A 24,084-nucleotide genomic window follows, 5' to 3' on the forward strand; every position below is an offset into this window, starting at 1 on the left:
GAGAATTTTTTTTTAAAGATTTATTTATTTATTTATACAAGCACTGGGTACAGTCAGAAGCGCGGGAGGGTGAGAGAATTCACCAGAGCCAGAGGGGGGAACAGAACAGGCAGAATGACGAAATACACTACTGAGGGGAGCAGCGAGCGTGGCAGGAGAGGTCTGTCGTGCCACATGGGACCCTCACCTGTGGCCAGGGATTGAACCGGCACTTCAGAGGTTGCGGGCAGCCTTGCAGCCCAGCGCTCAACTGCTGCGCCACCAGGGGTGGCCCAGGGTTGAGAATTTTAACGAATGTGTCATTTCCTTCTAACTTGCATGATACTACTTGTCTTATAACAATGAATCTATGATTCTTTGAACATCTCTGTATGTTGACCCTAACTCCTCCAGTTAAATTGTTAACCCCAAAAGGGCAGAGATTGTATCCTTTTTTTAATTATTAAAAAAATGGAGATATAATTCACATACCATAAAATTCACCATATTTCATGTGTCTTTTAGTCAATTCAGAGTATTATCCAGCCATTACCACTGTCTAATTCCAGAACATTTCCATCAGCTCAAAAAAAATTACCTGTGCTCATTAGTAGTAACTCTGCATTCCTCCCTATACTCAGCCCTTGGCAACTACTACTCTACTTTCTGTAGATTTACCTATTTTGAGCATTTCAGATAACAATGGGTGACCTTTTATGTCTGGTTCTTTTCAGTTAGCATGTTTTCATAGTTCATCCATGTTATATGTAGCATGCTTTAGTGTTTGTTATTTTTTATGGATAGTCTTTTGTATGGATTTATTGTACATTATTATCCATTCATCAGGTGATGGACGTTTGAGTTGTTTTCCTTTTTTGGCTTTTATGAATAATGTTGCTTTAAACATTCATGTACTGTGGTGAAAAAACAAAAAACCATTCATGTACAGGGTTTTGTCTGAACATAAATTTACATATCTCTAGGGAATATACCTGCGAGTAGAATTGCCACGTCATGCAGTGATTCTATGTTTACCTTTTCAAGCAACTCAGATATTGTATCTTATATTAAGTTATTTGAATTTCTAATATGATGGGAATCACTACCACTGTTCATTTATTTATAATGAAACAACATTCTCACAATATGTAATCTTACTCATATTTTTCATCTTGCTGCCAAATAAATGTTCACACTCATAATTTTTCACTGTAAAGAGAAGAGATGGTTTGGAACAGTGGAAGGAGTTTTAACCAACCAGGCAACTCTCTGGGTGAACTTGAGTAAGTGAAATCACCTCACCTCTCTGGGGAGGAGAGCTGGATGATTTCTAAATTCTCTTCCAGACTTAACATTCTACAACTCTGAAAGTCTGAAAAGCTACCTTGTATTAAATCCCAGGACTTGTGCTTTGTTGTTTTAGCAGTTCATCATTCTCTGTCTGATTTCTGTTCCCAGACACAAACAAGGCTTTACCCATCTATCCATCTGTTTTATTGTGTCCTGCTAGCTTCCGGGTTCTCTGCTAGGCATTGGACATACAAAGATGATTTCCCAGTCTAGTAGAAGACAAATGTAGAAGTAGGTGATTACACTACTAAGAGAGTGTGATATTTAAAAATTGCTGAGAAGGCCCCAAGGAAAATCCAAATGACAGATAACATTTGGGTTGTATCTTTTCAAAAAAGTGGGTAAAGGCAGAGCGGTGTGAAAGGACAGGACATGCTCACCTTTATTTGGTGAATTTTTTCCTTTTCCTGCAATTATGAAAGCAGACTATTCAGACCAACTCCATTTTGAGATCTTCTGTATGTCCAGCATTCACAGACTCATCTACTCAAACATCTCCAAAGTAACAATTTTGTCAAGTAACAAATTTTGACCACTTGTAGCTCTTCCCTGTTTTTAAAAGACACTTCAGACTTGGTTTCTGAGTAAAGAGTTTCACTGAATGGCTAAAAAACCTTGGTCAAGATTTGGGTTTTTGCCATGGCACCAGCTTTATTTGGGCTCTTACAGATGTTCTGTCATGCCCCCAAAGGTTTCAGTTACATGAAATGATTAAGAATGTAAAATTTTACAATATGATCAGTGTAGCACAAACTAAATTTCTAACCTTTGACTAGAAACATACATGGAAGGCTTTGTGCTTTAAACTGCTCCCTTCCTAGACTCCCAGTCTTCATGAGAGGTCATTGTACAGCTCTTTCCTTGGTCACTGTTCTCTTCCCTTTTACTGGAGGGCAAAACTAGGGCAGAGAAATAATTTTTATTCACTTCTGAAAGGTTACAGTAATAAAGAAACTCTTGTTAACATCAGAGAATGTTGCAGCCAAGAGTTTTCACAGTCTGGCATTGTTTATTTTACATGTAATTTGGAACCTTCTGCACTCTTAAAATATTGGCACAAAAATGTTTTAACTGTTGAAGTACTTCACTGCGTGCAGCAGCAGTGTGGTGTCAGAGGGGCAGCGGGGCTCTCGAGAGTTATTTGCCCTGTTCCTGTTGGAGAGAAAAATGGCATAAGTTGTACGTGGGTGTGTTTACATATGCACGTACACCTTCACTTGCGTGTACATGCGCCTGTCTGCATTTAAAATTAACAGTGTTCTCTATTCTGATGAATTTATATGCTTTCCTTTATTTAACAATGAGAATGGTGTAACAATCCTATTTTCCCTGTTGCCATGGCTGTTAAATTAGTCCCTTTCTTTGACTCTTTTTTTTATTACTTGTTTCTTTTTATTTTATTTTGGTTGAGATGCATACTATAGGCCAAACTCTGTGCTAGGCATTTTAAAGGCATCATCTCATTTAATCCTTATAAATTTTCCTCTGATTGAGATGAGTGTGTCTTCATTTTGTAGCTGAGGATCACTGAGGGGCAGAAAGTTAAAGAATTTGGCTGTGGCCACCATAGAGAGTCACAAGTGCAGATCTGAGTGGCTTTAAAACTTGTGCTCTCCTTGCCAATATTGCATGCTTTTTGTTGTAAGTCAACATGTACCTTTTTTTTTTTTTTAAGATTTATTTATTTATTTATTTATACATTCATACATACAAGCACTGGGTACAGTCAGAAGCGTGGAAGGGTGAGAGAATTCACCAGAACCAGAGCAGGGAGCAGAGCAGGTAGAAGGACCGAAGTACACCACTGAGGGGAGCAGCGGGCGGCAGGAGAGGCCTGCGTGCCATGTGGGACCCTCCTCCAGTGGCTGGGGTGCAGCCGGGGGTCGAACTGGTGCTGCAGAGGCTGTGGGCAGCTTTGCAACCTAGCGCTCAACCGCTGCGCCACCAGGGAGGCCCAACATGTACCTTTTTGAGGAAGTAGATAGAGCAAAATAATAAACTAACCTACCCATTGATAAGAACGTAGTCACTTGTGTTAATCGAGATCATAATATGTAGAAGTACTTGACTCTTGTTAGATTGAAATTAAGATTTGAAAACAATTGCAGAAGGATACCATGAGTTAAATGGGAAGAATGTTGGACTGGTGACTGGGTTTCCTTAATTCGAGGCTCAACTTTATTCCTAGAGTATAGGGGGCCTTCTTCTTCACCCATTTACCTCATATCCTGTGGGTTTAAAATAGAGCTGTTTATTTATCTGACCCTTACTAAGACCCAGGGATTCCCCAAGACTGACCACGTTTGCTGTAACCTGTCTGTTCTGGGGACTGTGGCCTGCTGCCCCATGAACTGTTTTCCTCCAAGTTTGGCACTTTCTTCCTTGGCCTCAAATATGGACTCTTGGCAAAAGAGACAACTTACCACTACCTGCCTCCCTCAAACCCCTCTTCATCACCCTGCCCCAAACTCTGCAGAGCTGTCCCCAAGCCAGGCCCTTCTCCAGGGATTTCCAGCAGGGGATCCTTCCTTTGCAGGGGTCCCATTCCAGCTCTGAGAATAGGTTACTCTGATGGCATGTATATCATGACCACTATACATAACTCCCACAAGCTGGAGACCTGTTAAAACCAGCCAGGGAATCCTGCACCCTCTGGCCATGATCCATTTTCAGTGTCTACCAACAGAACAAGAAATGCTTTGGACTTTTCAACCCTCTATTACCTCTATTAGAACTTTTCAACCCTTCATTTTCCAGAGAGAACTCTGCTACACTTGCCTTTGGCTTCTTGATCCATAGGAGCAGTCCCTATGATGATGAATCTCAATTTATACATGTATGTACAAATTTGGACCAGGGAAACACTTCATTCCCACAAATCTAGTGTGGGTCTATATTCGGATGTCTATTTCTAAGGTGTGGACACTGTGCTAAAATGTCCAAACATCAGTACCCATTTTTCCAAGCAGTTACCTCCTATCAGATGGACTTTGCAGCCAGACAGACCTGGGTTCTAACCACTACCCTGCTGTAGTATGTCCTTGAGACCCTGGCAAGTCTCTTGACCACTTACAGTCTTCATTCCATCCTTTATAAGATAATCCACACAGAGTGTGTGACTTAAACAATATGATGTAGATAAAGACTTAGCACAGTATTTGGCACATTTTAGGCTCTTGATAAAATGGGCACTGTATGTGAACCTTTTCTTTAGCACCGTGCTTAGGTTGCCTTATTTCAAAAGGATTTATGTAAACATCTGCCATGCTGTACTGGATTCTGACTTTCTGTAGGATGAAGATGGTATCTTTCATCTTTTACCTCCTGTTCTGTCTGGTATGGGTCATGTACACAGCAGTTGGTATTGGCTGAGTTTGTTGGGAAGAATTGGGCAGAGCAGGGCAGCCATGAGTGTTTTAGTTTCTCTGTCGGAACCTGGGGAAATAGTAACCCCTTATGTTGTAGCCTTTGAGGACAATTTAAATCGTATGTGTGAAGTGTTTTGGAGCCCTTTGAAAGGAGGGTACTGGGGAAATTAATGGTGTTTTTGCTGTACTTGGGAAAGCCCTTTGTGGTTCCCAGTGAATAAATTAACTTGGAGTGAGTTTTCTAACACCTCCTATTCTACTCTGTTCACCAAGGTTTTTGTTTTGTTTTTAATAACTGTCTGCTGTAATGCTTCTTTGCTCTGACTTATAAAGGTATATTTTTTTGGTTTTGGACTTTTGACCCCTTTATGCTCCCAGGAGAGAAATTTCTATCAGAATAATAAAAGGTATATAAACTGTATGTGTTACCCTTTTCTGGGCCTTGGGCAGTTCAGCTGCTGGGGTTAAGAATCAGGTTTGTGGTTCATGTGTGGTTATGAGGGAAGTAGGAGATGATTCCCTTTAAGCACTGAGTGGCCATCTAAGTGTCCCCCACTGTATACCTTTTTTCAAAAAGATTTATTTATGCGTACAAGATCTGGGGTGTAAGCCAGAGGTGCAACGGCTGAGAGGATTCATCAGAGACAGAGTGGGGAGCAGGACAGGTGGATCGACTGAAATATACTGCTGAAGGGAGCAGTGAATGAGACATGAGAGGTCTGCTGTGCCGTGTGGGTTAGCTCCCCGGCCAGGGATTGGACTCATGTGGCAGTGGTTGGTGATAGCTTGCTAGTGCTGAGACTTTAATCCCTGTACCACCAGGAAGGCCCCCACTTTATGCCTTTTTATCCCTGTCCCATGCTCTTTGCTAACATTCTTTTGCTAGCAGATGAATTCTATTGTCTTTGGTATTGCGGTACAGTAGTTCATGGCTTTACCTCTTCTCTTTCAAAAACAGAAGGTGTTTATCATCTGCTATGGTTTAGGTCCACTCTTTGTCACCTGCCAAAGAAGATCCCCTTTAGAGAAAGGAGAGGCTAGTCCTAGAGCCAGAAAAGCAGGGAATTATACTTGGTTTCATCATTAACCAGCAGACTCAGATGAAGGGCCTAGATGACATTAACTAAGGGCCTTTCTGATGTGGGGAAAAGAATCTATGAGATAAAAAATTTCCAATCCAGGGTAGAATTTTTTTTTTTTTTTAAAGATTTATTTTATTATTTATTTATTTATTTATACAAGCACTGGGTACAGTCAGAAGCGCGGGAGGGTGAGAGAATTCACCAGAGCCAGAGCGGAGAGCAGAGCAGGCAGAAGGACCGAAGTACACTGCTGAGGGGAGCAGCGGGCGGCAGGAGAGGTCTGCGCGCCATGTGGGACCCTCCTCCGGTGGCCGGGGAGCAGCCGGGGATCGAACCGGCGCCGCAGAGGCCGCAGGCAGCTTCGCAACCCAGCGCTCAACCACTGCGCCACCAGGGAGGCCCCAGGGTAGAATTTATAAGAATAAAGAGCGGATTGCCAGACTTCTTGTTCTCTAATCCCCTCTTGCCTGGATTCCTGGCAGAACTGATCCGGTCCCTTTACTCAGAGGGCCCAAGAGAGACTAGAATGGCATTTGGGGACAAATGTGGGGTTCAGAACATGCTAGTGTTAGCTGGTCTGAAGCAGTGGGTAGATATGAATGTCAGAACAATCCCACATGATGATGACTGCCAGAAACTGTAAAGGAAGTCCAGACTGCTCTGGCTGATGGCAGGAAGGCCCAGTCAGGTTTGTCCTAGTTGGTCAGAATTACAAAGCATCCAGTGTTTATATTTTATGCCACTTCAGTGACTTGCAATCTCCTAGAAGCTTGACAGCCACAAAAATGGTCCTAATTCAGCCCTTGTTCCAATTGAGGATACTAAGTCCTGGCAAGCAAAATGTCTTGTTCAGTGTCACATATTAGTAGCAGAATAGAGATTAAAACTCACAGATGGTTCATTCTATTACTCTTCTCATGACATTATGTTATCACCTTTGCCATTCCCTAGAGCTACCATATACCCTCTCCATTTTGTCTTTCTATCTTACATACCTCTTTTGATCTTTTACTCTTAAGGTCAGTGTTCCAGTGTCTAACACAGTGCTTAGTACATAATATGTCTTCATCAATGTTAGTGACTTATTTAGTGAACTCAGAGTCTATTCCTAATTTCATTTTCTTAGAATCAGTTTCCTACTGCCTGTTTACCTGATAAGCTGAGTTAGGCTGGGTTGTTAGGGGATATTAATAGGATATTTTAATGGTCTCAGATAACATTTGTGTTTTAATGCCTTTCTTTAAATATTGTATTAAAAAAAAGTAATTGTAATGGTGCTGTGAGAAGCTCTTGGGATGAATAAGGAGAGATTGAGGATGGCCCTCGTTTCCAAGTCCTGCCACAAACTAAGCAGCTCTGCTCTTTTCTCTTATGGGTTTAACCCCACACTGGTCAGTACCAGGGGCAGTGGCTCTGCTAAGTTACATATAAAAGTTCTGGGACCTAAAAGTTCAGGCTCAGATATACTACAGTCAGACATTGCAGCTGCCCTAGATGTGCCATGAATGTTTCTGGATCCACTGGTGAGGTAGCTGTAGCATTCCTCTTCCCCTTTGTTACCCTAAAATGCTAGGTGAATCACACTGTGGGGTTAGTTAGAACTGAAAGGTTCTAACTAGGGACTTCTTTCCCCATGTTAATTGCTGTTTTCAGCTGATCTTTTTTGAGTGGCAGTGATACTTAAGTGTAACATGTCTGATCTTCCAAGCAGCAGGAGCAACCACAAAGAACCCTTTAAAAATAACAAAAAACCAAAAAAACCACTAGCAGGACTTCAGTTATCTTACTGATTCTCAGATCTAATCCTGATCTCTCATCTAAACTCACTAACAGCTGCTTCTGGTCCTTCTACTTTTCAACTTTCTTCCTTTCAGATCCACCCTGTAAATCATTCAACAGCCAGACTCATCTTCCTAAACTATATCAAATACTCATCATAGAGAAACCCACAGTAGATCCCTGGTGCTTCTTAGAGTATGATGGGCACCATACCCCTTAATCTGACTTCAAGGTTCTTGGTGATTCACCATCATTTTGTTACCCTCTCTGCTTGCAGAAATTTTCTTCCAGTGTCTCCCTGTTTATATTCTACTACTACCTTCTGAAAGTTTCCCAGCCACTCCAGATTTACATTTGTGTCTTATTTTATTCTGTCAATATGATTGTAAACTTCTTAGGTGCATCATCATGGGACATATTTGGATAGCGTCCTCAGTGCCTAGCTGGCATAGAGCAAGGAACATTGTACATACACATCTTGATTTTTTTTAAGGATTTATTTATTTAAGCATATAAGAACTGGGGTATAGGCCAGAGGTGTGAGAGGGGGTGAGAGGATTCACCAGAGACAGAATGGGAAACAGAACAGGCGGATTGACTGAAATACACTGCTGAGGGGAGCAGTGGGAAGAAAGCCACTAATCAGTGGCTATATGGGTCAGTGCCATGTGGGTCAGCTCCCTGGCCAGGGATCAAACTAGTGCTACAGTGTCTGCAGGATAGCTTCATAGTGCAAGACTTCACCCCTTGCACCACCAGGGAGGTCCCATACATCTTATTTAACAAGTTTTGTTGCATTGCAAGAGATTCCAAGGGAAAAGTAGAAGATAAAGATAATACTTTCAAAAACTGACATAGGAGGGCCTCCCCGGTGGTGCAGCAGTTGAGCGCTGGGTTGCGAAGCTGCCCGCACCCTCTGCAGCGCCTGTTCAATCCCTGGCTGCTCCCTAGTCTAGAGGAGGGTCCCACACAGCGGCAGACCTCTCCTGCCGTCCGCTGCTCCCCTCAGCAGTGTACTTCGGTCCTTCTGCCTGCTCTGCTCCCTGCTCTGGCTCTGGTGAATTCTCTCACCCTCCCGCGCTTCTGACTGTACCCAGTGCTTGTATAAATAAATAAATGAATCTTAAAAAAAAAAATAGAATATTATAAAAAAAAGAACTTTACGCTCAAATCTTAAAAAAAAAAAAAACTGACATAGGTACTGGGACCTCTTATGCTAAATGTAAAGATAAATCATATTAGTCTGAGTAACATTTTCTTTTTCTTTCTTTTTCTTTTTAATAACATTTTCTTGATAAATTTTTCTCAGCTATCCACTTGACCTTTTCTCATCCACACAGTGGTGCAGAGCTAAGTGATGTGTATGGAGGCATGGGGCTTCCCGTTTCCCTTCACAGATCTCAGATGCTCTGCACCTACTGTGTGCCAGGCACTGTGCTGGGGACACAGATGAAACCAAAACATGGACTGTCCTTCAGGAATTTATAGTACAGCCTTTAGCAAGTTCCTGGTTCTGTCCCTGAGCATTTTCTTCTGCCTTCACACCAGTGCTTGCTAGTTTTTAGAAGCTACAGGCTCCCAACCAACCTATCTCTAGTCTGTATGATCTGTAACCATACACAGAAATGGGCAGTTCTCTTAGGGATCTCGAATGACAGTAGCACTAAATTACCACCTAACATTCTATGTATTTTACTGTGTTTGATGTGGCCTTCCTTCCTGTCTTAGAATGTAAGCTCCAGGATTTTAGGAATTGTCTTTTTTGTTCAGTTCTGTAGCCTCAGCTCCTGGAACAGTGCATGATTAGCACTGAATGTACATTTCTTGAATGATGAAGGCAGAACTACAGGCGTTTTTTTCTCCTGTAATTATTATATTATTATTATTGTATTATTGTATTATTGTAATCCAATAGCATTATTTTTCTCCTGTAGTTCCAGTAACATTTTTTCTCCTGTAGTTCCAGTAGCATTATTAATTTGTATTGCTTCTATAAGATTGTTTTATTCATTCATTTATTTATTGAAAGAACACTTTTTATCTCTCACCATATGCTAAATTCTTAAATGTTCTTGCTAAAAGGTGTACACTGCAGAGAAGTGATCTTACAGAGCTCACAACCTAGTTTATGCTAAGAAGGTAATGAAGTTGGAGCCTTCCTAGGTTAAGTTCCAAACCAAATAGATGAATAAGTAAGATATGAACCTGGTTTTTGTTTTGTTTTGCTCTTGCTGCAAACTTCCTAGAGAAACTGACTCAGAGCAGAACTGAGAGTGACTGCAGGAAATACAGGAGACTAGTCATCCCTCAGGCCCTTCTCTTAGGTGGAAGAGTGGATTGGATTTGTAACTCCTTTTTAAGATAATACCGTGATGGTTGAAAATACTTGGGCACTGAAACCAGACTGTTTGGGCTCACATCCCTCTCCAGCTGCATGACCTTGGGCAAGGTCCTTCATTTCAGTCCCTCATTTTCCTCTCTATAAAATGGAAATAGCTATGGTACCCACCTAGAGCATCTTGAGGGTTAAATGAGTGAGACATATGAGACCCATTAAACGATACCTGGGTCTTGATAGATGTTTGCTGCTATTAATATTATTACTTGTTGTTGTTAAGCTTTTTTTTCATATGTTAATGTTAAAAGAAAAAAAGCAATTTTGTAATTTTAATGGAAAAACTGAGATGCAGAAAGATTTTTGTCTTCCATAGTAACAAGTCCAGAATTTACTTAGGTCTCATAATGTTTCTTAGGTGTTGGCGGGACTTAATACAGATCCACTAGTGAGAGCATCTTTCTAAGAGATCCAACATTCTAACAGAGGTTTCCTCTTCCTTTTTGTTAAAAAGATTTATTTTTATTTATTTATGCATACAAGAATGGGGGTGGAGGCCAGAGGTGCCAGGCATAAAAGGATTCACCAGAGACAGAATGGGAGTAGAACAGGCAGATCTACTGAAATACACTGCTGAGAGGAGCAGTGGGTGAGACAGGAGAGGTCTGTTGGGCCATGTAGGTCAGCTCCCTGGCCGGGGATTGAACTCATGCTTCAGTGGCTGCCGATAGCTTGATAATGCTGAGCCTTTAACCCCTGTGCTGCCAAGAGGCCTTCCTCTTCCTTTTGGATAAAATATCCCTTTAAGGACAAAAAGTAGACAAAAGAATTTTACTATAAAAAAGAGCACAAAAGGGGTCTCCCTGGAGTGGTGCAAGGGGTTGAGCACAGTGCTATGAAGCTATCTGCAGCCTCTGCAGCACAAGTTCAATCCCGGCCGGCCAGGGAGCAACCCACATGGCGCAGCAGACCTCTCTTGCCTCGTTCATTGCTCCCCTCAGCAGTGTGTTTCAGTCGGTCTGCCTGTTCTATTCCCCACTTTGTCTCTGGTGAATCCTCTCACCCCGCCACTCCACACCTCTGGCCTACTCCCCATTTTTTGTATGCATAAATAAATAAATCTTTAAAAAAATGTTAAAAAAAAAAAAAAGGACAAAAGGAGATAATTGCCCTGTGAGACGGGGCAGTTGTGGATCTCAAAAGGCCAAGTGTCTGTTCCATTTTTTTTTAGGGGGTATCAAACTCACACCTTGCCTCAGCCTTGGCTTGGCATTACTCAAGTAGGAATGATTATGTGAACCATCTATGAGCTGAGTGATAAGTGGGCAAGTCACCTGATCTTTCTGAGCCTTTGTTCCCTCATCTCTGTTTCAGAGAGTAGCCTCTTTTCTCAGATCACCACAAGATCAGTATTTTGGAAATAATATGTTCTGAACACTAATCAATAAGGAAAAAAGACAAGCATTCTGTGACCTGTGGAGAACAATGGAAATGTCTACTTTTACTGCTTTGTGCTGTGAAAATTGATGTCACTAGCTAACATGTATGATTCATGTTAACTAGTGACATGTTAACATCTCTTTTGCTTCCCATTATTTCAGAGAGGGAGAAGGCTGAACTGTTGGAAGATTAAGATCAGGAAGGGGCTAGATTGTGGATCCTCTGAGAAAATGTTGCTGTCCAGGCAACATGATGTCCATCTGGGGTCATCATTGAGCTCACAGTTACCTCTAGGCCTGCTAGATTGTTTGGATTCATAGCACCTAGGATGAGTGAGTGTGCCCAGGCTCCATTAGCAGAGAACTTATACTAACTTGTTAATTATCCATTTGTTCCTCCCCTCCAAAAAAAAAAAAAAACCAAGTTCTAATAAATGTATTTCCCCCCAGACTTTGCTAAGTTGTCAGCTATTTACTTATGGAATCATTTTAGGGTACATGTCACATCAACATGTGCACGAGATGTTTTGGGGGGATGCAACCCCAATGGCAAGGGAATTACCCTTTTTGGGCTGTTTGGCTAATATATATATGCATTTGAGATGATCAGTATTAATGGGGAATAAACATCCTATAGTTTTCTACTGTGACCAGTTTGTCTAAATTTAATGAAAAAGTGTTTAAAAGGCAAAACAAAGTTGTGCCTGCAGCGCATGTGCATTTATAAAAGTCTTGAGGCCCAGAAGCCTGCAAGTATCTTTGGGAATCTAAGGTGTGTCAGGATCTTCTTTCTAACAGTAAGCAGAGCTCATGACTGGAGGTAGAATGCAGATGAGTGGTGTCCACTGACATGTATAGTTAACAAATTACTGGGAAAGGGGCTCAGGCCCTGGTGTGCTGTACTCCTGAGCCACTGGAGACGCCTGCCAGGCTCAAACTAAATACACATCTTGCTCACATTACATCTTGTCTAAGTAAGATTTTCCATTACCACAACGTAGGAGATATTGAGGGCACAGTGATCGCTCAAACCCTACAAGACTGGTTGTCTATGCTTAGTGCTGCCAGCGTCAGAAAGTCATCTGTGATTACATGTTAACTGTTGTATTCTTTCTTTAGCCAGCATTCAGTGAGATCTGCTTATGTGCAAGTCATGGCCTTACCTTTTCTCCTCCATATCTATTTGATAATCAAAACCTGTTGATTCTGCTGTAGACATTTTTTCTTGAAAGCATTCCTTTCTCTTTATTCCTGTTGCCACTTATATTAATTCTGTTCCTTACCAACGCTCACCTAGGCCATTGCCGCACCCTCCTCTGGTATTCCTGCATCTCATCCTTGCCCCGACTTTACAGTTTGATTTTCTAAAGTTGCTTTTTAAAAATAAATGTGTCCATGCAACTTCACTACGCTTAGCACCTTTCTTTGTCTTTCCTTCATGTGTCATTCCAGATCCTTTACATAAACTGTCTTTCCGACTTTGCCATCTTCTCACCATGAACTCTTCATTACAAAATTTTCTCTGAAAATACTGTAATTGTTGAACTTCCTGTGACTTTCTTCATATGCCATTCTTTCTAGCTACATAGTACTAAACCCTGTTAATCCTTTAATACCTAGCTAATAAATGTTGCCTCATCAATGAAACCTTTCAGCCTCCCCCCATTGCCATTTCTATGTGTAGTGTGCTAAGTGTTATAATCACTTGTATGTGGTGTGTCTTTGACATGAAATTACAAACTGCTCTATTCATCTTTCTCTTCCAACATGTACCACAATGTACAAAACAGTGTAAATTTCTTTAACTACAGAGCTTATAATCGAGCAAAGAACGTAAATTACTTCGTGATAGTAACACTCAGAATGGGGTAAATATCATGAAGAGATTAATATATACATATGGTTAAGTCACAGATTGAAATACCTGCCTGAGAACCATTTTCAATTGGATGATCTTTTCTTTTATAGTAAGTAATATACATAGTATTTGATATTTTGACCACTCATAAGTGTACAGTTTCAGTACACTTAAGTATATTTAAGTATACTTAAGTATATTTACATTAAGTATATTTAAGTATATTTACAGTGTATTTAATTGTAATTGAATGTCTACATCCAAAACTTTTTCCTTATTCCCAACAAAACTTTTTCCTCATTCCCACTGTACCTATTAAATAATAACGCCCCCATTTACCCTCTCTCCAAACCCCTGGAAGCCTCTGTTCTATTGTCTCTATGAATATTGCCTATCCTAAAGTAGTTCCTATGTATGATTTAATTTCATTAATCATAATTGTTCATTATTCATAATTGTTTTCACTGTCCATCCTTATATGTAACATATATCAAAATTTCATTCCTTTTTATATTGATAATATTTTATTGTATATATATATATACACATATGTAGGCATATATATGTATACGTGTTATTTATATAGTTTGGTTTTGTAAATAATATTGTTAAGAACATCGGTATGCAAATATCTTTTCCAGTACCAGCTCTCAATTCTTTTGGATGTACACTTAGGAATATATTTACTGTGTCTTAGTGTAGTTCTATAGTTAACCTTTTGAGAAGTCACCAAGATATATTCCACAGTGGTCGCACCATTTTACATTCTCACCAGCAATGCATAAGCATTCTAATATTTCTGTATCCTCGTCAATACTTGCTATTTTCCTTTTAAAATGATAGTCATCCTATTAGATGTGAATGGAATTATCCTTTGCTTAAACTTCATGTAATTTTATTGCTAATTGATTCTACCTTGATTATTGGCCATTAGCGACCGCTAATAAATGAAAGATTTTACTTTCCAAATCTTATGTTTTACAATAAGGAAACTAAAGCCTGACAAATCTTTGTATACAGGCATTTGTTAGCAGGGTATAAATCCTCCCTTAGGGCCTCCCCGGTGGCACAGCAGTTGAGCACTGGGTTGAGAAGCTGCCTGCGGCCTCTGTGGCGCCAATTCAATCCCTGGCTGCTCCCCGGCCACAGAGGAGGGTCCCACATGGCGCGCAGACCTCTCCTGCCGCCGGCTGCTCCCCTCAGCAGTGTACTTCGGTCCTTCTGCCTGCTCTGCTCCCCGCTCTGGCTCTGGTGAATTCTCTCACCCTCCCGCGCTTCTGACTGTACCCAGTGCATGTATAAAAAAAAAAACCAACCAACCAAACAAATAAATAAATAAATAAAACATGCCTCTATAAAAAAAAAAAAAATCCTCCCTTAAACTTGGAATTAGGGCCTCCCCGGTGGCGCAGCGGTTGAGCGCTGGGTTACGAAGCTGCCTGCAGCCTCTGAGGCGCCGGTTCAATCCTCGGCTGCTCCCCGACCACGGGAGGAGGATCCCACATGGCGCGCAGACCTCTCCTGCCGCCCGCTGCTCCCCTCAGCAGTGTACTTGGGTCCTTCTGCCTGCTCTGCTCCCCGCTCTGGCTCTGGTGAATTCTCTCACCCTCCCGCGCTTCTGACTGTACCCAGTGCATGTATAAACAAAACAAACAAACAAACAAACAAACAAACAAAAAAATAAATAAATAAATAAATAAATAAATAAAACATGCCTCTATTAAAAAAAAATTAATTAAAAAAAACCTTGGAATTATAAGCAGAAAGGCACTTTTTAGGCTGTTTCCTAACTATTCTGTAGCACTTCTTATAGAGCAGTCAGGGATCAAAGGTTTGTTAATGTTTAACTTGTTCACTTTAGAGAGTAAGTTGACTATTGTTTTGTTAGAGTGACCAGTGAAAGAGAGTACCAGTTGTGCACTTTGTATTTTCTTCTTTTTAAAGTCATTTTTTTTTTCCAGAAAGATAAGTTACTTGAATATTGATTGTATGCAAGGGGAAAAAACATGTTAGATAAAAGTCAGGTATGATGGTAGAGGAGAGAAAGAGTACTAAAGGCTCTGCCCAACAAATATTCAGAATCTAGACTTTTCCTATTTCTCCATGGTGTGATTTCTTATGGGTCACTTTCCATTGAGTGGATTTGGAAGACCAGATGAAATAATTTTTTTTTTTTTTGTCTATCAACTAAGACATACAGTGAAAATAGGATTTTTCAGATTCCTCTGGACGATTTAAAAAGTCTCTTTTGCATCACATTGCCATACTCTTTACTCTTGATTCTCTTTCTCATATAGTCTTTCTTTGAGCATTTTTTTCATCTCCCAATGTAAGATCATTGTGATGACCAAAAACATTTCATAATCATAATGCTGTCATTTTTGTGACTTTCCTTAAACAAGTTAATCAAGACACTGTGCAAATATGGGGCTAAGTCAGGATGCACTTTTAGGAGAAGGTGATTGAACACAGTGAGGTAACCCAACTTGAAGCCACACCACAAGGGCTGAAGTGGTAATCACAAATGAAAACTCTCCCCCCAAAACCTATGGCCTGGCTGCTAGGGCCCAGCCAGCTCTGGGTAGTAAAGGCTCTGATACCCTCCACCACTTTCTGTGTTTAACTGGGCAGTTGAGTTCTTTCTTTGTTCATTCAGAAACTCTTTTTTACTTCAAATTACTCCAAATGTAGAACTCTAGAAGAGAGTAGTAATGAAACTAGAGGTGGTCTTGAAACATTTCAGTGGAAGAGATTGCTTTGAGAGGATGTGAGGACAGACTGAAAAAGTAGCAACTAGCAAAGCTGCCCAGCGCCCCTCCCCATTGTTGTACGGAGTTGGGGGTGCTTTCTTGAAATTTGAAAAGTGCATGGGTAGCAATACTTCGTGAAGTAATTTTGACAGGAAATATATCGATTCATTCCGTGGATGTGTGCTGAGCTGTATGCTATCTTTACCATCAAGAAGCTCACAGTCTGATGCAATGGGGAAGGAAAGGGACAGCCTTTAAAAAGATTGTTAGGGCCTCCCTGGTGGCGCAAGGGGTTGAGACGCAACTTATGAAGCTGTCCGCAGCCTCTGCAGCATGAGTTCGATCCCCTGGCTGGCCAGGGAGCAACCTACATGGCACAGCAGACCTCTCCTAACTCACCCGCTGCTCCCCTCAGCAGTGTGCTTCGGTCAATCTGCCTGTTCTGTCCCCCGCTCTGTCTCTGGTGAATCCTCTCACACCCTACACTTCTGGCCTGTACCCCGGCTCTTGTATGCATAAATAAATAAATCTTTAAAAAAAAAGATCATTAAAGTAGTACAATCATTGTTCCTCCTGGAAATACTAAAAGCTATGTGAAGGTAAAAAGCAGCAAGCTTTGGAGAACTTAAAAAACTTCACAGAAAATGAGGCAATGTTTTTTCTTAAAAATCTGGCCATATACCCCCTTTTAAGGATTATTATGAAGATTAAAGAGATTACACATATAATGGTTTTAATATAGTTTCTGGCACATTGTAAACATCCAACAAATGTGAGCTAATGTTGTTATTATATTATTATAGAGAGGTTTTATTGAATTGATGAATAACAGTATATCCATTGATTGCAAGCAAATGGAGACAAACCAGCTAATTTAAGCAAAGAACAGAATTTGTTGGAGGGTAACTAAGGCTCACAGAATGGAAATGAGAGCTTAACAAAAACCTCCAAGTATTAGTAATAGAAACTGAGTGCTTAGTAACGGGAACTTAGTCTCAACTTTAGCTCCTTTTTTTTTTTTAAGACTTATTTATTTGTGTATACAAGAGCTGGGGTACAGGCCAGAGGTTTGAGGGGTGAGAGGATTCACCAGAGACAGCGGGGAACAGAACAGGCAGATTGACTGAAATACACTGCTGAGGGGAGCAGCAGGCAAGTCAGGAGAGGTGTACTGCGCCATGTGGGTTGCTCCTGACCGGGGATCAAACTCATGCTGCAGTGGCTGCGGATAGCTGTATTGGTTGCATCTTAACCCTTCGCACCACCAGAGAGGCCCTCCCTTTTATTTTTTTATATCTCTATTCAGAAATAAAAGTATGATTTTTTAGCTTCAACTCTTTGCCAATGTCTATGATAAGGGGACACAGAGTTTTAGTCTCATGTGAAATTGGGGAGTCCCAGCTCTAAGGGGCATGAGTGATAATCACCTCAGACAGTATCAGAGTGTTTCTAAGACCTACTGAGGCCAATGGTGGAGGCAACCCAGGCTAACCCACAGAATAGCCTCTGAGTGTTTCTATTGACTGCTCTGACTTGTTACCAGTGCCAATCAATATGAGCATACCTAAATGACATTCTTCATCAAAATATATGTAGTTTCTCTTTGTTTGCTCGTAAGTATGGGAGCTAAAGCAAAGATTGTTGACGGTTAGAGTAAGAGAGGAACAAAAACTTTTTGTATATGACATTTCTTTTAATGTGTCCAATTTATACTTGTCATGTATTAGGTCATGATCAGGGATTTGCTCTAGCACTTTGTTAGGTCTACCTCGTCAAACCTGCCTTCATTCTGTTGTTTATTTTAGTCAAGATGTGCTACTATGCGTTTGACCTTGTTGAGTATCATCTTGTTTCAACAGTTCAGAATCATCCCCATTTTACTCTTATTTTCCAAAGTACAGAAATAAGCAATTTGAGCTTTGTGCCTGTGTGATAATCCACCTCTGACATAATTTACCATATGCAGAAGGATGTGACAGTGTGAAGATATGCTAGATGGAGAGGCTGAGTGTCTGAGATAAAAGTCCCAGCACTGTCACTTAAAAGTACAGTATGACTTCAGGGCAAATACTTAGTATTTTTGAACTTCTCTTTCCTCTTTTATATAATCAGGACAAGAGTACCAGAGTATGAGTTTCTGGGGGGCAAGGATATGGTTGTGAGGTACAAATAAGAGGTTATTCATGAGAATATTATCAAATCAACTACAATGAATGCTCATCATTATTGCCATCACTATCATAATTATTTTAGTACAGATTTTAAATGGAGAGCCCTACAATTACTTCCTTTATGACTTTGTGTCATTGCTGCTGTTGCTAAAATGTCTTTTTCATGTTAGTGACTAGAACAGAAGTAAGCATGAGACTTATCTTGTGGGATACAATCTGAAATTTCAGAAATAAGAGTGTATTTCACCTGTTATATTCCTCTTATATTTCAACTATTATATCCCTATTTATAGAAGATAATTAAATTGACATAGTAGTTTGATCTTCACAGAATCTTAATGTACTTCATTGTCTTCTTTTCAAGGCAATTTCTGAATTTATTGATGTATTCAAATACCTTGTCAAGCAGGTGAATGACTATAATTTCTAAGGATAACTGTCTCTTGCCTTGCTACTTTCCAAGCCTGAGCAAAACCCTTCAGAAGTTAAGGCCAATGGTTCCACAGTTCTGTTCTATCTGCCACTCATATATCTTGTTTTTCAGGACCAAATGCAGATTTTGAAAATGAAGATCCCAAGCAGCAAAACTGGGATTTTTGAAATAAATGAGGAAATTTTTTTAGAAAGGCATTTTATTGTAGCAAGCATCCCCGACACATTAAAAGTTTGAAATGATTTATTAAAAATGAGATGTAAGGATTATCTCATGCCTTAGGTTTAGGTTGGCCTTTGATCATAACTGGAACATGGTTTACTCAAATGTTCACATCATTTTCTAAAAAGGGAAGTTGTCCATCTTTTCAGGTGTTCTTTTTTCTTTCTTCTTGGAATTAACGCCATTTTCTCTGGACCTGCCTAATAGACACACACATACACACTTAGAGAAATTTTTATATCTTGTATTTTGTGATCATTGCTAAAAGACCCCCAGAAGGTATTTACTCATAATTCAAGTATTCGGTCTCTTAGCACCCCCTTTCTCTCTTTCTGTCTATCCTCAACATGTTCCTATGTAAACCACATGATAATGCACAATGAGCTCATTTTTCTAACAAATTTAAAAAGATTGATAATTCAGTGTACATTAGCCTGTTGCTACACAGTAACTGCAAAGCATTGCTTATGGCTTTACTGAGTATTAGAAAGACAACTAAAACTGACCTGTAATCTTTTGCACTGTATTGTAGCCTTATGATAAATCTGGCATATTCAATATGCTTCAACAAGCAACTCTAGCCAACCTTTATCATTATTCATTCCAACAAATTCTTACCAGCCTGCTACTGTTAGCAATTTTGCCTCAAGTTAGTACTTATTCTTACCTTAATGCTTTATCAGTTCTTGTGTTATCCATACCAACCTTTCATTTTCCCTTATCACTCCCCACCCATACCCCCATTTTTCTTTTAGAGTGGGACTAGCTATCCTAGGTTGTCTAATATATTAGTAACCAGCCACTGATGACGCATCTCTTGCTAGTCTTGGTGTTGGGAATCTCTGAATTGTATTTGCCCACGATTTCATTAGCACATCTTTGTTCTGTCTAAGATAGCTTGAGGTGTAGAATAGATGAAGGGACAGCTACATTATTTATGGTGTTCCAAAACAGATGAACATGGAGTCAGACTACTCTAGATTCTAATCATGACCGACTCTTTTCCTGGCTGTGTAATTCTTAATCTTGCCAGACATTAGTTTGCTTTTCTCTAAAGTGGGGATAGAAGTAATACCCATCTCTTAGTCTTTGGGAAGGATTAAGTGAGCTCATATGTTAAAGCTCTTAGTTCTTGGCAAATGGTAAATCGTGAATTATGAAACCTGTTTCTGGACTCAAATCACTTTTGTGGTACCTGTAGACTAGGAAGAGAGGCTTTGTAGAAGGTAAAATCTGTAAGCTAAGTCTTAGAGGATAAGGAGGAGTTAGCATCTTAGTGGGTAAAGAGGGGACAATTCCAGCAGCAGTATGCTTAAGAGCTGTAAGAGAGCAGTACATTTGTGGAAATTGTACATATTTTACTCTAAAGAGTGAGATAAAAGTGAGGGGGTGAGAGGACATAAGAAATAACCGATTACAGTGAACTCTGTAGTGCTCATGAAGGAGTTTAAGCTTGATCCTCCATTAGTCCCTCCATCCATATAATCTGGTTCCTCTGTTATGCAGTCACATAAATATCCTTAAGAGCAGCAACAGCAGAAAGGGGAAAGAGGGCAGTGAATTGGCCTCAAGTGAACTGGCATCTCTTTAAAGCTAATATTCCTCCTCTAGAATACTACATTAATTAAACCTGTGCCTTGCAAGGTTCATTATTGCTTTACTTGTGTTCCTTGTTGTTTGTCTCAATCATTAGTCTGCTGATTAGTACCCCTGAACTCTTGTATCCCCCCCTCCTTTTTTTTCGTATGTTCCCTTTTTAATATACTCTGCTGTTACCCCTGGGACATAAACTCCAGGACCCGTCCCTGGCCTGCTCATGTTTGTTTTCTTTGCCCCTGTGCCTGCCTCTGCTATAACATTTGTAGTATGTGTTAAGTAATCCTTAAGGTAACATTTTTATTATGTCATAAAAAGTGCATGGCAAATATATTATAACTCATGGACTTTGTTTAAAAATGAACGGATAATTTATTGAGTGTGTTACATGAGCCCGGCTCCCCTCCCCATTTCAGCTGAGACTTGCTGCTCATTTAGCCTAGCCTCCTATTGAGTGCTCCCTCCCTGTGACATGCTGGTAAAGCAGACACATGGTTGGCTAGAAATGACATCATAGTTTATGTGCTCAATAAAAATTTAATTAAGTCATTATAGGAATTGCAGTCATCATTTAACCCTCTGATTTCTTCTGTTTAGTTTATTATTAAACATTCAGTAATACCAGTCACCAAATCCTGATGGCTTATAAAATAGCTGCATGGATTTTAATAGCTTAAATAAATGGGAAAATATGAGTAACTGATATAAAAAGGAACCTTTTCCGTGGTGGTACTGTATGTATGGATTTTTATAAAAAGCAAAGCATTATGGAAAGGAGAAGAGTTTAATAAAAGAACAGCCCATTGCTCTTTGGGAGGAGTTTCTCATCTGGTTTGTCCATCTGTGTATTCATGGGCAATGTGCTCCATGGATGATCTGGCAATGGGAACACAAAACCTGTATACCAGCGAACAAAAGCTTAAGTGAGGGACTGAAATCCCAACAGAGGTTCCCCAGAGGAAATATTCAGCTCTTCTTGGCTGCTGGGCTCTTTGAGCCCAGCAGGGTGAGTCCAGTAGTTCAGGAAACTGCTCTTACTTACCCTCACCTGTTGCCTGCAGATCATGTGTCTGTACTGATTGAGCTATCACCCTCTTCCAGGAAGGGCCCTTTTCATGATCTAATCCAGCCTGGGTGATGATATCTGAAAACCATTCCTAACTATGGCAGTTTGCCATCTCTCAGCTAGAAGTGAAGGGGGTGGAATGGCAGTTTACAGGTTACAGGAGTTAAAATACTGACCCAGGAGGAAGAAGGAGCCTTGCTAATAAGGAATTCTATACCTGCTCTCCATTCTAACTAGACAGTAGTCTTCCAGAATACAGGTACATCCCAAGAAGGGAAAGTGTGTTTTTATGTATATGGACCTTGGTGGAAAGCAAGAACTGAGATTTGCAGATTAATGGGATGGTGCTCTCTGGAAATGCCCTGCAGTGGTGAAGCAGGAAAAGCACTTGCTCAGAAATCAGGTTCTAATCTTGGCTCTGACAATAACTTGAGTGTGACCTCTCCATGTTTTTTGAGTCTCTGTTCATTTCTTCAGCGGGATTGAACTAGATGATGCTGAAGGGCCTTCCAGCCGGAAAGCTTACTAGTTTGGTGCAACACATAGACTAGCCTTGCTGAGCAGGGTCAGTGAAGAAACATCTGAGAGATGCTCCTGCTTTTGTTTGACACCTCTGACATTGTTCGTTTATGGCTGTTTCTCCTTGAAAATTCTGAGAACTAGTATGGTAGTAAGGAGACCTTTAAGGGCATTGACAGTCCTGGTTTGTAGTCCCATTCTCACATGATAGAAGGAACTCTGTCTTATCTCTTGACTCTTTCTTTCACCTCAATCCATTCTAGAAAATAGTACAGAAGTTTGATAATGTGTTTCCGAAGTTTCAGAAATGTGGAAGGTATTCAATAACAAAACATGGAAAACAGATGGATATTGTTGTCTAGAACATGCTATGCATGACATTCAGGCCTAGAGTGTCATCCATCAGTATGCAGCCTTAAACTCTATTCTGGGCCAGGACTAGGTGTTGGGGCTGCCAAGATTAATCAGAGGTGAGGTCCTTGTGACCGTTGACTAGCTCATAGAGTAGAGTGACAGACAGATGGTACTTGAGCAACTCTAAGTCATGTTATACACCTAGGGAAAGAAGCATGGACAGAGCCCTGAAGACACAAAGGATAGGCTAATTTGGCCTGGGTTGAGGTCATGTGAAAAAGGCTGTGGACTGCACTTCCAGCTGCATCCAGTCTCATGTTTTCCAGTCTTGAGCTCCATAGTTCTCTCTTCCTTTTTGAAATTTATCCTTCACTATAAAGTATTAGAACTGGTTTTAGTTTTATATACACAAACCAGAAGGTATTACTCATAATTCCTTGCATTTGCAGAGCATTTTGCAGCTTACCAAGGCTTTAGCAATACACTGTTGAATTAGGGAATGAATACATGCTAATTCATTTGCTCTTCAAAACAGTCCTATGTATAGAATGTTTAAAAGATAAGAAAGTAGGGCCTCCCTGGTGGCGCAAGGGGTTAAGCACAGTACTGTGAAGCAATCCGCAGCCTCTGCAGCACGAGTTTGATCCCCGGCCGGCCAGAGAGCAACCCACATGGCGCAGCAGACCTCTCCTGACTCACCCGCTGCTCCCCTCAGCAGTGTGTTTTGGTCAATCTGCCTGTTCTGTTCCCTACTCTGTCTCTAGTGAATCCTCTCACACACCCCCACCACCACCTTGCCGCATCTCTGGCCTGTACCCCAGCTCTTGTATGCATAAATAAATAAATCTTAAAAAAAATAAAAGATAAGAAAATAGAATCAGGTTATTTCACTTACCCAACATCATATCATGTTTTTACAGCAGAATTATGACTTGATCCCAGGTTTTATGACTCAATCCAGATTCTTTCACTACTCCTTTCTTCCCTTCAGACAAATTATGAAGCATGGGATTAAATCAGTCAGTCTTTGATTTATGAGACAAAGTAAAATTGCCCTCCTCGAGGCAGGAACATGATGGAACCTAAAGCACATAGACCATTGATTCACTCTGACCTGGATGCCAGTCTAAGACTTACCACTAAATTGCTCTGGGACCTAGGGCAGTTCACTTCACCTGTCTGAGTCTGTTTTCTGCATCTATAAAAATGTGACTATGGCACACATCTACCCCTCTGAGTTCTGGTGATGATTAGAGGAGATGGTGTCCATAAAGCAGGTGCTCAATATATAGAGGGGATGGCCCATAGCAGGTGCTCAATATATAGAGGGGATGACAGTGGGCTTGGGCATAGTCAGGGTTGTTAGACACAAATCTTATTCACCATATGAAGTTTCAAATGATTTTTGCTTGTTTCTGAAACCTGTCAATTTGAATATCTCCTGGAGATCTGGAGGTCAAAGTTTTGCCCTACTGAAGACATTCAGTGGACTTCAGTGTAGGCCCTGGAGGTCCTCCTGGCCATTCCCAGACTGGAGTTCCAGGGTCTCAAAAGGGGTTACTGGAATTGCATTTCTAAAACTGTTTCTTAACATTAACAGGCTTACTATTTCAGTCCAACTTCCTCTTTCCTCCTCTCCACAAAAGAAGGCTTCAGAAGCCTTTCCTTCTCCCCTCAGCATCTCATTCACAGGCCTGCCTCCTCACCTCTGACAGCTTCCTCCTTCTGTCTTTCACCACAGCAATCTTTGAGTGATTCTAAAGGTATTTCCTAACCTGTTTCC

At 40.6% G+C, this 24,084-nt stretch overlaps 1 protein-coding gene across 3 annotated transcripts in view; it reads left to right on the forward strand.

Annotated features, from left to right (window-relative positions):
- The window catches only part of LOC119233700 (ubiquinol-cytochrome-c reductase complex assembly factor 1), a 114,549-nt gene that overhangs the window by 70,603 nt on the left and 19,862 nt on the right, over nt 1–24,084 (forward strand). The window lies entirely within an intron of this gene.

This window comes from Talpa occidentalis, unplaced genomic scaffold, assembly GCF_014898055.3.
Source record: "Talpa occidentalis isolate TD23 unplaced genomic scaffold, MPIMG_talOcc4v2.1 talOcc4.10, whole genome shotgun sequence".
Taxonomy (NCBI): Eukaryota; Metazoa; Chordata; class Mammalia; order Eulipotyphla; family Talpidae; genus Talpa; species Talpa occidentalis.